This window comes from Lutra lutra, chromosome 2 (assembly GCF_902655055.1).
Source record: "Lutra lutra chromosome 2, mLutLut1.2, whole genome shotgun sequence".
NCBI classification, from domain to species: Eukaryota; Metazoa; Chordata; class Mammalia; order Carnivora; family Mustelidae; genus Lutra; species Lutra lutra.
In genome coordinates, this window is record NC_062279.1 from 12,341,290 (window position 1) to 12,355,252 (window position 13,963).

Genomic DNA, 13,963 nt, shown 5'->3' on the forward strand with positions numbered 1-13,963 from the left:
GATCTGGAGTCTGTGTGTGTGTGTGTACATACATGTGTATTATTAGACTGTGAGAAGATAAACAGTTCTCCTTATTTCCATACCTGGAAGAGTACTATATCATAGTCATATCCTTGTCCATACCAGAAGCTGTTCAAAGACTAAGAAAAACTAAGTGGTGATATCAAATCTTGAATTCATGTAAAAGAATTTGCTGAGCTTTTGGAGTGTCCATTCATTTTTGTTAAATGAAATACATGCTTACATAAATTTAAGGAGAAAATGTTTGGATTTGTTCATACTTTGTTTCACATCTTGTTGAAAAATATTTTAAAAGTCTGCTATGCATCTATTATCTCAACAAGCATTAGAGAAATCATGGGATAAAAATAAGAAAAATAAATATATCACAATTATGTTTAAGGAGTTCTCTGGTTGTAAGACAAACGTGAACAGAATGGCAGGACATGCAATGTGGGCTCTAGCTGTGCATGTAAATAATTGTAGAAAAAGGAGAAGTTTAGTAGATTGAAAGTGGGAGAGGATGCCTGCGTCAGAATTGTCAGGGAAGACCTAATGGGTAAAGGGAAATGATGTTCTTGCTCTTTGAATTCTGGTTAATTGAAGTTCTGGAAATTGAAGGATATAGTGTTCTACCACTTTTCTCTCAGTTTAGTTGTGTGTGTATCTGTGTCTGTATTTGATGATTTTACCGTGGTGGTTGTTTGTATATACAAAATGAAACTCAAACAATAAAATAGTTTAGGTTCCTCGGATAAATGCATTTGATTATGATAGTTTATAATTTTCCTAATGTAGCCTTAAAAAAAGATTAAAAAAAAACTTTATCACCATACATTGTTCTTGAATAACTATAAGCATCGCAAAATGAATTGTAAAGACATAATTGGATTGAAACATAAAATCCTACTTTCAAAATGTGAAACAGGAACGTGACTCCATAGTTGGCCCTAATTTTTGTTGTAACTAAATAAGAGTATCTCTTCAATCTGTTATTCATTTCTTGTCTCCCATCCCTTCAAATTATGAGTTTTCCTCTCAGAAGTAGCAGGAGGAAAATGTATAGCTAGTTTTAGGGGACTCTAAGGGCTTTAGTAATAAACACTTTCTATATAAAATTATCATGCAGGTGGGAAAAAAGAATTCATTTCTATTCATTATTGCATCATTTTTAAAAAATTTACTGTGCAGGTTATAGAAATAAGCCATAAAACTTTTACACATTTGCAATTGTTAAAATGTTTTATTAGGGCTATATTTGGCGTGCAACCCCATTTTATTTTAGTGACTGAGACTGTTGCTTAAAAGAACATTCTGTTTTCCTAACTAAGAGTGGTTTCTAGCTATATCTTAAATAGTGGTGGAGGGACATTGCCCCCAGCAGGGAAAAAAGAGAATAGAAATAGAGATCTATTCTAGCAAATCAGCTGAAAGGTAATGAATTGGTCTATGAGAAACTGCACAGATTGATGAAAATAATATTATGAATATATATGTAAAAGCACCAGCTATTGAGTTAGCGTTATTTTTTTTTTAAAAATCTACATTTTAAGGCAAAAAAAAAGCTTAAAGAAAAATCCTTTTATATGGGCGTTTTTGAAAATTAATTTAGAACAGCTCGTGGTTAACATTTATGCTCAAAACATCATCAGTGTTTTATGATAATTAAAAATAGCATAAGATTGTTCTAGTTCTGCTACCTGACAGAAGTGGATATAAACTCATAGCTTTTAAATTAATTTTTTGGCCTCTAAACCGTATGAAATCAGAAGTAAATGTGCTTATTTGAACATCTTAGGCCTTATTTCACTTCTAAAATATTGATAGATGGCTTTAATTTAAATTTGTGGTGTTCCTTTTCTTTAAATATAAAGGAATTGTATTGCAAACACAGGAAGAAGTGGTATTTGATGTTTCCTTCTCTGTGACATTGTTCTGAAACATTGTGCCACAATTACAATGGGCGTTTCAAAATTTATGATGCATTGCATAATTTATTGCCACATTTTAGGTTGGCTTGTTTTTTTATTTTTTTATTTTTAACTTACAGAAAAGATGAACATTTTAAGGCATTTCCAGATACAGGCTTTTAAAGTTATTCTTTCTCTCTGTCATTCTCTCTCTGGCCTGATCCCCTGCACCCCCCATCTAAAATGAGAACTTTTGAACATCTCAGTGTCTGTGACGAGATTGAATTTATGTATGGTTGACATTTAAAATAAAATGTTATTGCAGAAAATGTCAAAAAGTGTAAAAGTTAAGTCATCTGTTAGAGGACTTAATATACTTTATAACCTTGTAATTTTTATCAGATTTGTAAGACTTATTCTGTCACAAATAAATGATGTTATCCGTAAACTTGAACTTTCTCTTGGAGTAAATAATAGTCATTGAAGAAAATAAATTGAAAGGTAAGGAATTTAAAAAGTCTGTTTAAATGCTAGAGGATAGATAATAGGAATACTACTTTTGTTTGGCAAATTTTGGAAGTTCCAATATAGGGTGATCACTACTTATATTTAGAATGATCAATTCACCCACATATCTTTTAAACATAAGAAATCGCTGATGGATTGAAAAATATGCATTTTCACTGCGAAGCCATTTACATTTTCACATGGTTGAATTTCTGCATCAAAAAGGGATGCATTTACATGATTACTAACATTCAACATGGAGGAGCTTTCTACTCTCATCTCCCTACCCTTAGCTCCAGTGGGAGATACAATGAACACAAGTCCTCACTCTCAATGTACTTCATAATCGAACTGGGAAGACTCAACATACACATGAAACAAATTGCTTAAGATTCATAGCAAGTCAAAAGTATCATTTTCTAGCGCTGATGCCTAGATACGAAACATCTAGCTGGTAAACAAATAGGATATAAGTTTATAAACGTTGCCAACAATACTCTTTTTTCTTATTTGACACCGTACATCTCATAAAGGAGAATCTTTGCCAATTTCATTTACTTATTGAATCTTTCAAATAGTTATAAGTGATAAGAAGAATAAAAGTTTTTCTAAGAATAAATATTTTTATTTTAAATGTCGGTAGACAATTCTGAAGTGACTACCACATTACTTAAATATTACGTAAATACTCAAATAACATTTGTTACTGCTTTCTTGCCTTTTTTTTTTTTTTTTTTTTTTGGTAGAGGGACTGGAGATTAAGACTTCAAGGCGTTGTGTGTGTGTGCGTGTGTTTTACCTTTATTGTAGGTGAGGGAAAAGATTCTTTCTACCATCTTAGACTCTTTCAGCTGGTTTAGGGATTAAGTGGATATAAAACAGATTAACAGCTGAAAAAGGAAATTGTAATTGCCTGCACATGGAGGCCAGTGATGAAATTGGGACCTAAAGCAATGACCAATGACAGGCATTTTCTTTCTTCCTTCCTTTTTTTTTTTAACCTCTTAAACAAAGCGACAATAAACTTGTGAGGAATTAAAAGGATAAAGAAAACAGATATTTAGGAGTTTTAATTAGTAAGGAACTCTAAGAAGTATTTGGGCTGAAGTAGTATATTAGTATAAAGTAATGTGGTTTGTTTTTATAGCTGTCTCCACTTTAAAGTTCTTACATATGGTAGTAGGTATGTCTTAACTTCTTCAGGGTGGATACCTTTCATAATAGAGGTTTACTTCCTGCCTTCAGAGAGACAGAGGAGGATCTGAGTGTCTTTGGGCCTAAGTGCCTTCAATTCAAAATAATCAGTATGCCATTGTGGTGTATTTTCAGGCAGCCTGCCCTGGGCCCCTACATTATCAAGTTTATGTTCTCTAGAAAAGTACGCAGACATGTCCATCTATGAACACTGTATTCCATAGGAGGCCAGTATAATATGACTGCATCTATACACAGCGAACAAGCCTTAGATCAGCTCATTCTTCATGCTGATAAGTTTCCCTAACGCTGTTCAGATTCCTTGACACAACAGTCAAATTATCGGGTAATTCTGATCCTACCAACATGGGAACTTTGAGATTTGGGGTAGATTATTGCCCTTAGTGTTTTCATTTCCTTATGTGGTAAGCTCACTGAAGCTTATTCTTTTTTTCTTTTTTTTTTTTTCCTTTTTAAGATTCTATTTATTTATTTATTTTATTATTTTTTTAAGATTTTATTTATTTATTTGACAGACAGAGATCACAAGTAGACAGAGAGGCAGGCAGAGAGAGAAGGGGGAAAGCAGGCTCCCTGTGAAGAGAGGCTGACGCGGGACTCGATCCCAGGACCCTGGGATCATGACCTGAGCCGAAAGCAGAGGCTTAACCCACTGAGCCACCCAGGCGCCCCCTATTTATTTATTTGACACAGAGAGGGAGGGCGCAAGCAGGGAGAGCAGCAGGCAAAGGGAGAAAGAGAAGCAGGACCCCCATGGGGCAGGGAACCGGACAGTCCTGGTCATGCTCCATCCTGGCTCAATCCCAGGACCTCAGGATCATTACCTGAGCTGAAGACAAACACTTAACCAACTGAGCCACCCAGGGGCCCTGCTGAAGTTTATTCTAAATGCTGGGAAATGTTATGATCCTCTAAATGAAAAAGAATAGTTTTGACATCTCCTGAGCTAGAGAGGAGAGAATTGATTTTAGCTATGACAGGCCAACAAACACAATTCCTTAACGTGCTTTTGAGAGTGTAGGAAAGGCCATTCCTGACACTGCCCGGCCGGTTGATAGCCATCATGCAGGCCCCTTTATCTCAGCACCTGGTTTGGTCCTTCATTACTCTCTGGTTCACGTGTATTACCTCATTTCCCATGAATGCATGAATTCACTAGGATGTTCAGAAGGAAGCAATGGGGCAAGGTATTTAACAAAACCAATTTAACACGAAATGATCCAAGGTATAGAGAAGAAATGGCACGAAAGCATCACCACAGTGAACTGAATTTCTCAGGTCTCTGATCTCCCAGTCAACGGGTCCAATCATTAGCCTATAAAACATTTGTGTATGTCTCCTCTGTTTCTCTTTTGACATTGTCCCCATTATTCCCAGTAGACTCAGAGACTTCTGTAGCTCTTTTCAGGATAAAATTTATGTAATTTATCTCTTAAATAATAACTAGAGATGTGTTTGGCCACCAGGAAACGCTTTATATTTCACCCAAAGTGCTAAATTCTGATATATCATAGGCCACGGATTTTGGCCCCTTGTTAAGAAGAGAAAAAGAAGAGTGAAAATAAGTTTTGGGAGTCATCATTCAGCAATATAGTACACTTAATTAAAGGAGAAATTTCCCTTGGCAGTGATACATTTGTGGGGAAAAGAACTTTGCCCCTTCATGAATGAAAAATGTTTGAATTAGGACACTACCGCAACAGCCTGTGAAATCTTAAAGTGTCCAAATAAATTTCTAATTATAGAAAGATTCTCATTAAATAGTGAACATGTATAATTACAGAAAGGTTTTCACTTAATTAGAATCTCATCAGAACTTCCATCTGCATTGAGATTTTGATAATAGAGGTCAGGACCTTTTGAGGTTGTTGGGGAAAAGTAGGTCAAAATATGAGGGAGTTATAGATCCATCGTGAAGTTTTGGGCATAAATAATTTTTATTGAGTTCTAGGAAAAAATTAGGCAGAGGATAAATGTGGTCATAAGATGTGAAAGGGGGTGTCAGCATGATTCACACTGAGGATACCTGCTCGGCAATTACGCTCTTAGCATTTCAAATTAAATATAACCTAGCATATACATTGTTGAATTGTATATATTTCAGGGTGAGAGGAATTGCAGTACTGAAAAAAGACAAACATCTTGAACTCTATAGCAGCAAATTTGCCATTTAATGCAACATTCCATATATAGAATTATAGCTATCCTGCTGATAAACTTTAGACAGCAATTCCCCAGGAAACCGTAAAACAATTTAATTTAAGAAGAAAGCTTAAAATGAGCACTGTAAGTTTATATTGCTTGTTAATTATAGTGCTGCATGGGGATCTACTTATTATAACATGGACAGTGGATGAATAAACAATCTTATTTTTAAGTCCCCCCCCTTTTTTAACATATAATAACAAATTTGCCATCCTAAATATCACCTCCTTTACTTTGATACTGTTTTAAATGAATGGTTGTTATTTAGATGGTTTAGTTTAAGGCACCTTTTATAACAAAGCTAATTACTGGTTACCAGCATTCTTATACGCAATGAAACTATAATGATATCTAAGATACAGTTCTTACCTTGAGAAATTCAAGGACACATGCCCAAGTAGTTTTAACACAGCATTATAAACCATATAAAAAAGATGTACAAGATAATAGGAAATGCAAAGTAAGAAAGAACAAAGACTGATCAGGGTCAGCTATGTGAAACTGGGGAATGTCATTCATTCAAACATTTTTTATTGAGATCCTACTACTTACCAAACCCAAGGCACCACCACCATGATTGGTGGTAGAGATTTCTTCCTTTGAATGTGAGACTCTGAGTTAATTGTAAGTAATAGAAGCCTCAGTTGATGGCCCAATTTGATGAAGTCATCAGAGAGAACCAGGGGAGAGGTTCTCACTACTCACAGTATATGTCATTAATTCATGAGGATACAATTCCATTCCCCATGAATAATGAAGAACCCTACAATGGGCTTTAACACTTATTTCTCTTTGTAAAATGTCCTGGTAAAATTTATTAATTCAAATCAATATATATTTATTCAGCAAAACCTTTGCTCAAGGCATTGTACTAATCTCTGAAGAAAAACAGAACTTGAAGATGTAGTTCTTGCCCTCAAGGAATTTAAGATTGAATGGAGAAAAAAATAAACAGGTAAATGATGAATCCTAACATGAAAGAAAATGTGTTAAGTGCTACATCAAGGTACAAGTAATTGGCTGTGGCAGAACAATGTTTCTTCTTCTCCTTCTTCTTCTTCTTCTTCTTCTTCTTCTTCTTCTTCTTCTTCTTCTTCTTCTTCTTCTTCTTCTTCTTCTTCTTCTTCTCCTTCTTCTTCTTCTTCGTCTTCTTCTTCGTCTTCTTCTTCTTTCTTTTTTTTTTTTCTTTTTTTTCTTCTCTAGCTCCCTGGCCAGCAACTTACTTTAGGTGTGTTTCTTTCTAGGCTATGTCAATGCCAAAGACTTACAACTGGCCTCTCCTGCTTTTTTGGCTTAATTTTGCTCCAGGATAATCCACCTTTAAGAAGACCACATAATTTACTGTCTAAACCAGGACAGATTGAGAATGAAATGGGACAATTAATAATCACACTAAGAACAAGCATGACCAGAACGGTCCTTGGCAAATCAGTGTGAAATATTGCCCAATTCGAACTCTATCCTAATGCCAAAGCAAACAATTCAGGTGCAACCTGGATAAGTTGCAGTCACTTAAAATCATTCAGTGGTTTCCATTCCCCTTCATGATAAATCCTAGTCTTTCTCTTGTACAGGAAGTTTCCGTCATAGCTTGACATCTTCTTCTGGTTTCCCTACCTCTCACCAACTGGCCTGTGACATTGTGTATCTCCTGTTGCGTTCTGATTTTCTCATTTGTAATTATGTATTTGGAATCTCTTTTCAGAGCTTAGTAAGTTGTTAATGTACTTACTTGTAATTCCCCATAGACTATACATTTCTTTAGGGCAGTGATATATTCTAGATTTTTACAGGTTTTTCAGTAATAAAAGTAGTGTCTGACACATTAGGTATTTAATGAGTATTTGTGGACCAGACTGAAGATATATAGGTTTTATGATGTGGGTTGAGAGAGAAATACGATGTTCAAGATCTCATTGAGGGGTGGGTATTTGAGCTGAGCTTAAAGGAAGAGAAGCTTTTTATTGGAAAAAAAAATGAGTGGTTGATCCTTTGGAAAGCAGAATGATTGAAAGTGCATGCTATAACCATGATTTATTTTCTTGGAGAGAAAGATTTTCAAATTGAAATGAATTTTGAATACATTTGGAAATGTGTTGATAGGAATAGAGTTTTGTGGTAAGAGGTTCTGATAAATGAGATGTTCTCTGAATGTAATAGAATGCCTCTATCTCTGTTCCAGTGTTTAAAAAGGTGAAGTTTGAGAAATGGTCTAAAGGGACCTAGGATTTCATGATGACTTTTCTCTTGATTTTTTTTTTTAAGATTATTTATTTATTTATTTGTCAGATAGAGATCACAAGTAGGCAGAGAGGCAGGCAGAGAGAGAGGAGGAAGCAGGCTCCCCACTGAGCAGAGAGCCCGATGCGGGGCTCAATCCCAGGACCCTGGGATCATGACCTGGGCCGAAGGCAGAGGCTTAACCTACTGAGCCACCAAGGTGTCCCTTTTCTCTTGATTCTAAAAGGTAACAATGCTATTGTTTTGTAAGCCTGTGCATAATGTAAGGTAAATAGGTAAGGCTGGCTAGCACTATTCCCAAATGTTGCAACCTTCCAAGTAGCATCTGGTCCCTGAGAGTATATCCAGAAGGCTGTAAATGGGAACTTCTCTTTTCCCTGTGCTCCTCTCATCCTCTCTTTATATTAATCAGGGCTTTTTTCAAGAGGATAGTTTTTCAAGAGGAAAATCTCCTTGACACTTGCTTAAACCAAAACGAATTTATGTCATGTAACTGAAAAAAAAGTCTTAGGAAGAGCTAGAATCACAAATCTTATATATATATATATATATATATATATATATATATATATATATGGAATTCCTAGTTCTGTAGAAGAGATTGATTTTCAGGGTACAGATGGCAGAAGGAGGGCTGAGCTTCCAAAGCTATAAATATCCACAGTGTCTTTTCTCCTGACCTCAGCCCTGTGATGAACCAGAGTTCTTCTATTTATTTTATTTTTTATTTTTTTTTAAGATTTTATTTATTTATTTGACAGAGAGAGAGAGACCACAAGTAGGCAGAGAGGCAGGCAGAGAGGGGAAGCAAGCTCCCTGCTGAGCAGAGAGCCTGATGCGGGTCTCGATCCCAGGACCCCGAGATCATGACCAGAGCTGAAGGCAGAGGCTTAACCCACTGAGCCACCCAGGAACCCCCAGAGTTCTCCTATCTACATGCTCTAGGCTTCCCAGAGCAGTGAGATATTCTGGAAGGAAACCAACCAGCCAACCTACCAACCAAAACAATTTCTGTGGTTTTCTACTCTGTCCATTCTCTGTGACCCAATGGCAGCTAATCAAGAGAAGAAATCATTTTAGTTCAATTTCAAATTTGATTATTAATTACTGATAAAAACCTAAATCTAGAAAGTTCTGCACATGTACTGGGAGTAACCACACATAAGGGCATTGCTAATTGGAGCATCGTAAGTGAATGTTTCCCTCCCCCCAAGTTCCTCTTTGGCCATTTCATTGGGACTTCCTAAGCAATATCATGATTATATGCTGATTTGTCTAGAATCTGCATACAGGTGAAACCTATGGAACTGCCATTTTGTAGGTCAAATGATCAATATTACCAATTTCAGTTCAGGCTCAGAACTGAACTGCTCTTCACCCATTGTTTCAAGTTATAAAGGTTGGAAAGTAGACACTCTCTTCTAAACCAGTTCCTCCTACTTTACCTGATATATGGGAGGACAGCGTTCAAGGCTTTTGCCATACAAGCAATTCTAGAAATAACGGCCCACCTCCTTCCTTGCCTTTATATATGCTATGCTATTTGATGATACATATTGGGAAAAAATGGGAACTATACAACAGTTGATGCTGACATCTGCTATTGCCCTAACTCCCTGAAAAACAACTTGCTTGGTTCTAGGGAAATAAATGCAGTGATTTAATATAAAACAAAACATTGAAATCATTTATAGGACAAATTATATGTAAACATACTGTGCCAACAGATATTTTTAAAAATAAAGATATTCCACATATGCCCTTTGGTATCAATAATGTTTCCAGGCACATACATTTTTCCATACAAAAATAAACTTAACATCTTTCATGTATAAATACTCCTGTAGGACTTTATATGAATATTTGGATCTGTGTTGATACCAACAAGGAGAATAAGCCCCTTTAAAATTATCTTTGTGACAGCAAAAATTATTTCACTGTATAAAAATGAGACCCACATTTGTTTATTATTATACAGTTGTTAGTAAAAATAAAGTTCATGAAGAGGAGGACAAAGGCAGCTCTAGTTTCAAAATCACTGAGATCTAAAATGTGGTTTCATGATTATACAAGGAACGTCTATGCAAGCAATAAAACATGTACTGTGTGTGGTGCAAAGAAAAAAAAATTTTTCAAAGCCCAGCAATGCAGTTTGATAACCTTTGGTTACCAGTGTAAATATTCTGAGCACATTTACCAAGAAAAAAAATGTTTCATTTTTGCAATATGTTGGACATTTGTTAAATCACTACAATTATATCAGAAAGGTCTAATCTAAAACAGGAAGACAGTAATTGTTCACTTATTTAAAAATCACAATGTTAAGAGTCCAAACATCTTTTTCTTCTAATCCTTCCTCCCCGCTTCTTCTCCTTCTCCTTCTTCTTCTCCTTCTTCTCCTTCTTCTTCTCCTCTTTTTCCTCCTCCTCCTCCTCCTCCTCCTCCTCCTCCTCCCCTCCTCCTTCTCCTCCTTCTCCTTCTTCTTCTCCTATTTTCTCCTTCTTTTGGGTAACTTGTATCCTTTTTCACCATACTGTGTCAGGAGTTTGACTCTAGAGCTAGTCCATCCTCTATTGTATTCTCTGGTTAAGCAACTGTGAGCAAGTTGCCTGACATTAAGCCTCAGGTACTCGGTCGGTAAACCGGAGATGTATTTCCTGCCCCATAGCATTGCAGTAATGTGCACTTGCCTTTTACAGCCCCTGCCACATACTAGACACACAATAATGGAGCAAATTTTAGTCTTTAGGAACTGTTTTGCAGTTCTGTGACAATGATCTATAAAAACTCCTGAAGAAAACAGCCTGGTTTCCTTTTAAGATTTTTATTTAATAAAACCATTCTTTGGAAATATTTCCATCCCATTCTTCCTCTTGTTTTCCTCGTCTCAATACTAAGAACTATTATATGCTTAGTGTAGTTGAACTATGACATACTGGCTCTTTCCTATTGGTCAAACCTTATCAGTAACTATTTTTTATTTATTCATTCACTCACTCATTCATTCAGTAGTCCACTCTGGACCCATCACTCTTGATTTATATTAATGCATAATAATCATTCTTCTATCTCTTTAAATCATCCCAAGGACACTAGCATATTTTAATTTATATTCATATTTACTTAGACTATCAATTCACCAGATTATCCAGACCATTATACATTATGTGTTTAGACTTCCTTCATTCCGAAGACACTGGCAAACTTGGACTTATATGCAAGTTATGTTTATGGTTGAATTAGCTGGGTTTTTCTGGAGAAACAGACCAAAAAGAGTTGGGTTGGGGCAGAGAGATTTATTTTAAGAAATTGGTTCATGCAATTGTGGAGTTTTGGTAAATTCAGAATCTGCAGGGTAGGCTAACAGGCTCAGTGCCCAGGGGGTGGTTGCATTTTGAGTCCAAAGGTAGTTTCCTAGCAAAATTTCTTCTTACTCAGGGAGGTCAGCCATGGTTCTAGTAAGGTCTTCAGCTGATTGGATGAGGTTCATTCACATTATGAGGGATAATGTGTGTTCAAAGTCCACTGATTTAAATGTTGATCTCATCTCAAACACCTTCACAGAAACATCCAGAAAAATGTTTGTCCAATTCTTTGGCACAGTTGTCCAGCCAAGTAGACATATAAAATTAACCATCACAATGGCCTTTAATTAAAAACTAATACATGATTCCCATGTTTATTACTGAAAATATTCTACTTTTATAATTATAGAAAAAAGTCCTTCCTGTGTTTATTTACAAAGATAGAGGGACTAGCTGTGCATAAACAAATAACACTTTAAAGAGATAAAGGTCATTCATATTCAATAATTTTTGTACCAGAAAAAAAATTTCATTCATTACCACTTCTAACTTCAAGTACACTAGATAGCAATTGATGTAAGTGTGCTCCAAATAAGTCAAATATTATAAGAAAAACTTACACTACACTTACTCTCACTCAATCATTCATACTCCTGTAGGAATAATGCCTTTAATGTTCAGAAATTCTGAATAAAAAAGGCAAAAAGTATACTAATAGTTACTGAGTACATTAATAACTGCGCATATTTGACCTTTGATATCCTAACACAGATCTCTATATACTGATATGGAAGATAAAGAGTTGGTTTGGGCATTCGATAGACCTTAGTTAAAATTCAGATTGTATTATTTTTCATTATATATTTAAAATGACATTTTAGAGAGTTTTTGAGCTTTCTCAGCTCAGTTATATTCAAGGGTCTTCTCTCTTGAGTCGTAGAAACTTTTGGATGACACATTTTTCAAAGGGAAGTTTGGTTATTTCCCTGGCCAAATGATCTGTTACATCATGCAGATCTCTCCTCAGCTGGCAACAAAAAGGAGTACACTCCAGGTGTTTTTAAAATTGACTGTAATCTTGAGCCATTGTATATTTATTAATTTCTGCATTAGGAAAAATGTTTTTAGATGTTCTTTCCTAAAGGACAAATAGTCCATATTCTCTAAAATATTATAAAAATCTACTTCTTGGGGGCACCTGGATGGCTCAGTTGGTTAAGTGTCTGCCTTTGGTGCAGGTCATGATCTCAGGGTCCTGGCATCAAATCCTGCATCTGGCTCCTTGCTCATCGGGGAGTCTGCTTCTCCCTCTCCCTCCACCCCCACCCCCCGCTTGTGCTCCCTCTCAAATAAATAAATAAATAAATAAATAAATAAATAAATAAAATTCCTTAAAAAAATCATCTACTACTTAAACAGTTTGGGATGCTGAGTAACGTAACTCATTTTATTACATCCTCCCATACGAGTATAGTCTCTCAGTATCTTCCTGCGTTTTTGAGGCATGTGGTGAAAAACATGTCATCATTATGGAATCTAACAACAGAATGATCCCATGCTTTTAAGCAGCCACTGCCTTCTTTCCTTTGAATAGTGGGAGGAATCTCAGTGTAGGTTTAAGACCAGAAATACTACGGGTGCTTTTCTGGAGCAATTGCTACTTTCATTATATGAAATCTTTTAAATATATGACTTACTGGATTCATCTTTTTGCACTGACTGCTTAAAAGCTCAAAGCCAAATAATAGTCATAACTAAAAAATCCTTTAATATCAATATCGTCTGAAATATCTCTCAAATACCAGGGTTGTCCGGCTTATGACATATAATTTTAAGTCTCCCGGGAGCCCCCTAAAAATAATGTGGATTATGACAAAATTATACTTAATGTTATTGCTGGATTCTTGTTAAATCCAGGGTCTGCTTTTGTGCCATTTTTAACTAATGCTGTTTGGTTATAGTTTACATACCTTTGTACTATGCACGTCCTTTGGTGAACTCAGCTACCACTAGAATGTAAATTCAAATGAAAACAGTATTTTGTCTGTTTTGTTCACTATTATATCTTCAGTATTTAATCCAGGTGCTCAGGAAATAGTTACTGAATGATGGGTTTTGTGTAAAAATGTGGGTCTAAGTGAATATATAATTTTACCTTCATCCACACACACCTGAAAGACAGAGACTGGATTTTATCATGTTCATACAAGAACACTGAGAGAATAGACTTACTGTGTTCCAAGAGCTACCTGTGTTGTCTAAGGATGACATACAGCAGGGTGCTCGTTCAAGTATCATTGTTATATTCCAGCAACAATTTAGATGGAGTATCTTATATATTAACTTTATCTTCAGCAAACATTGTTCTGCAATCTATCACCAAAAGGAAAATGAAAATACATGGCAGAAAGGGAAATATTCTCTATCAAATTTTTTAAAATATTGGTGGCCATGTCAAGATTGCAAGAAAATTAAACAATCATCTAGAAGTAGCAAACACAGAAAGAGATAAAATAGGGTAAGGAGTACCTAACTGATATTTCCTAAAATTTCCTAAATTTACAATTAGCAAAATAGGTT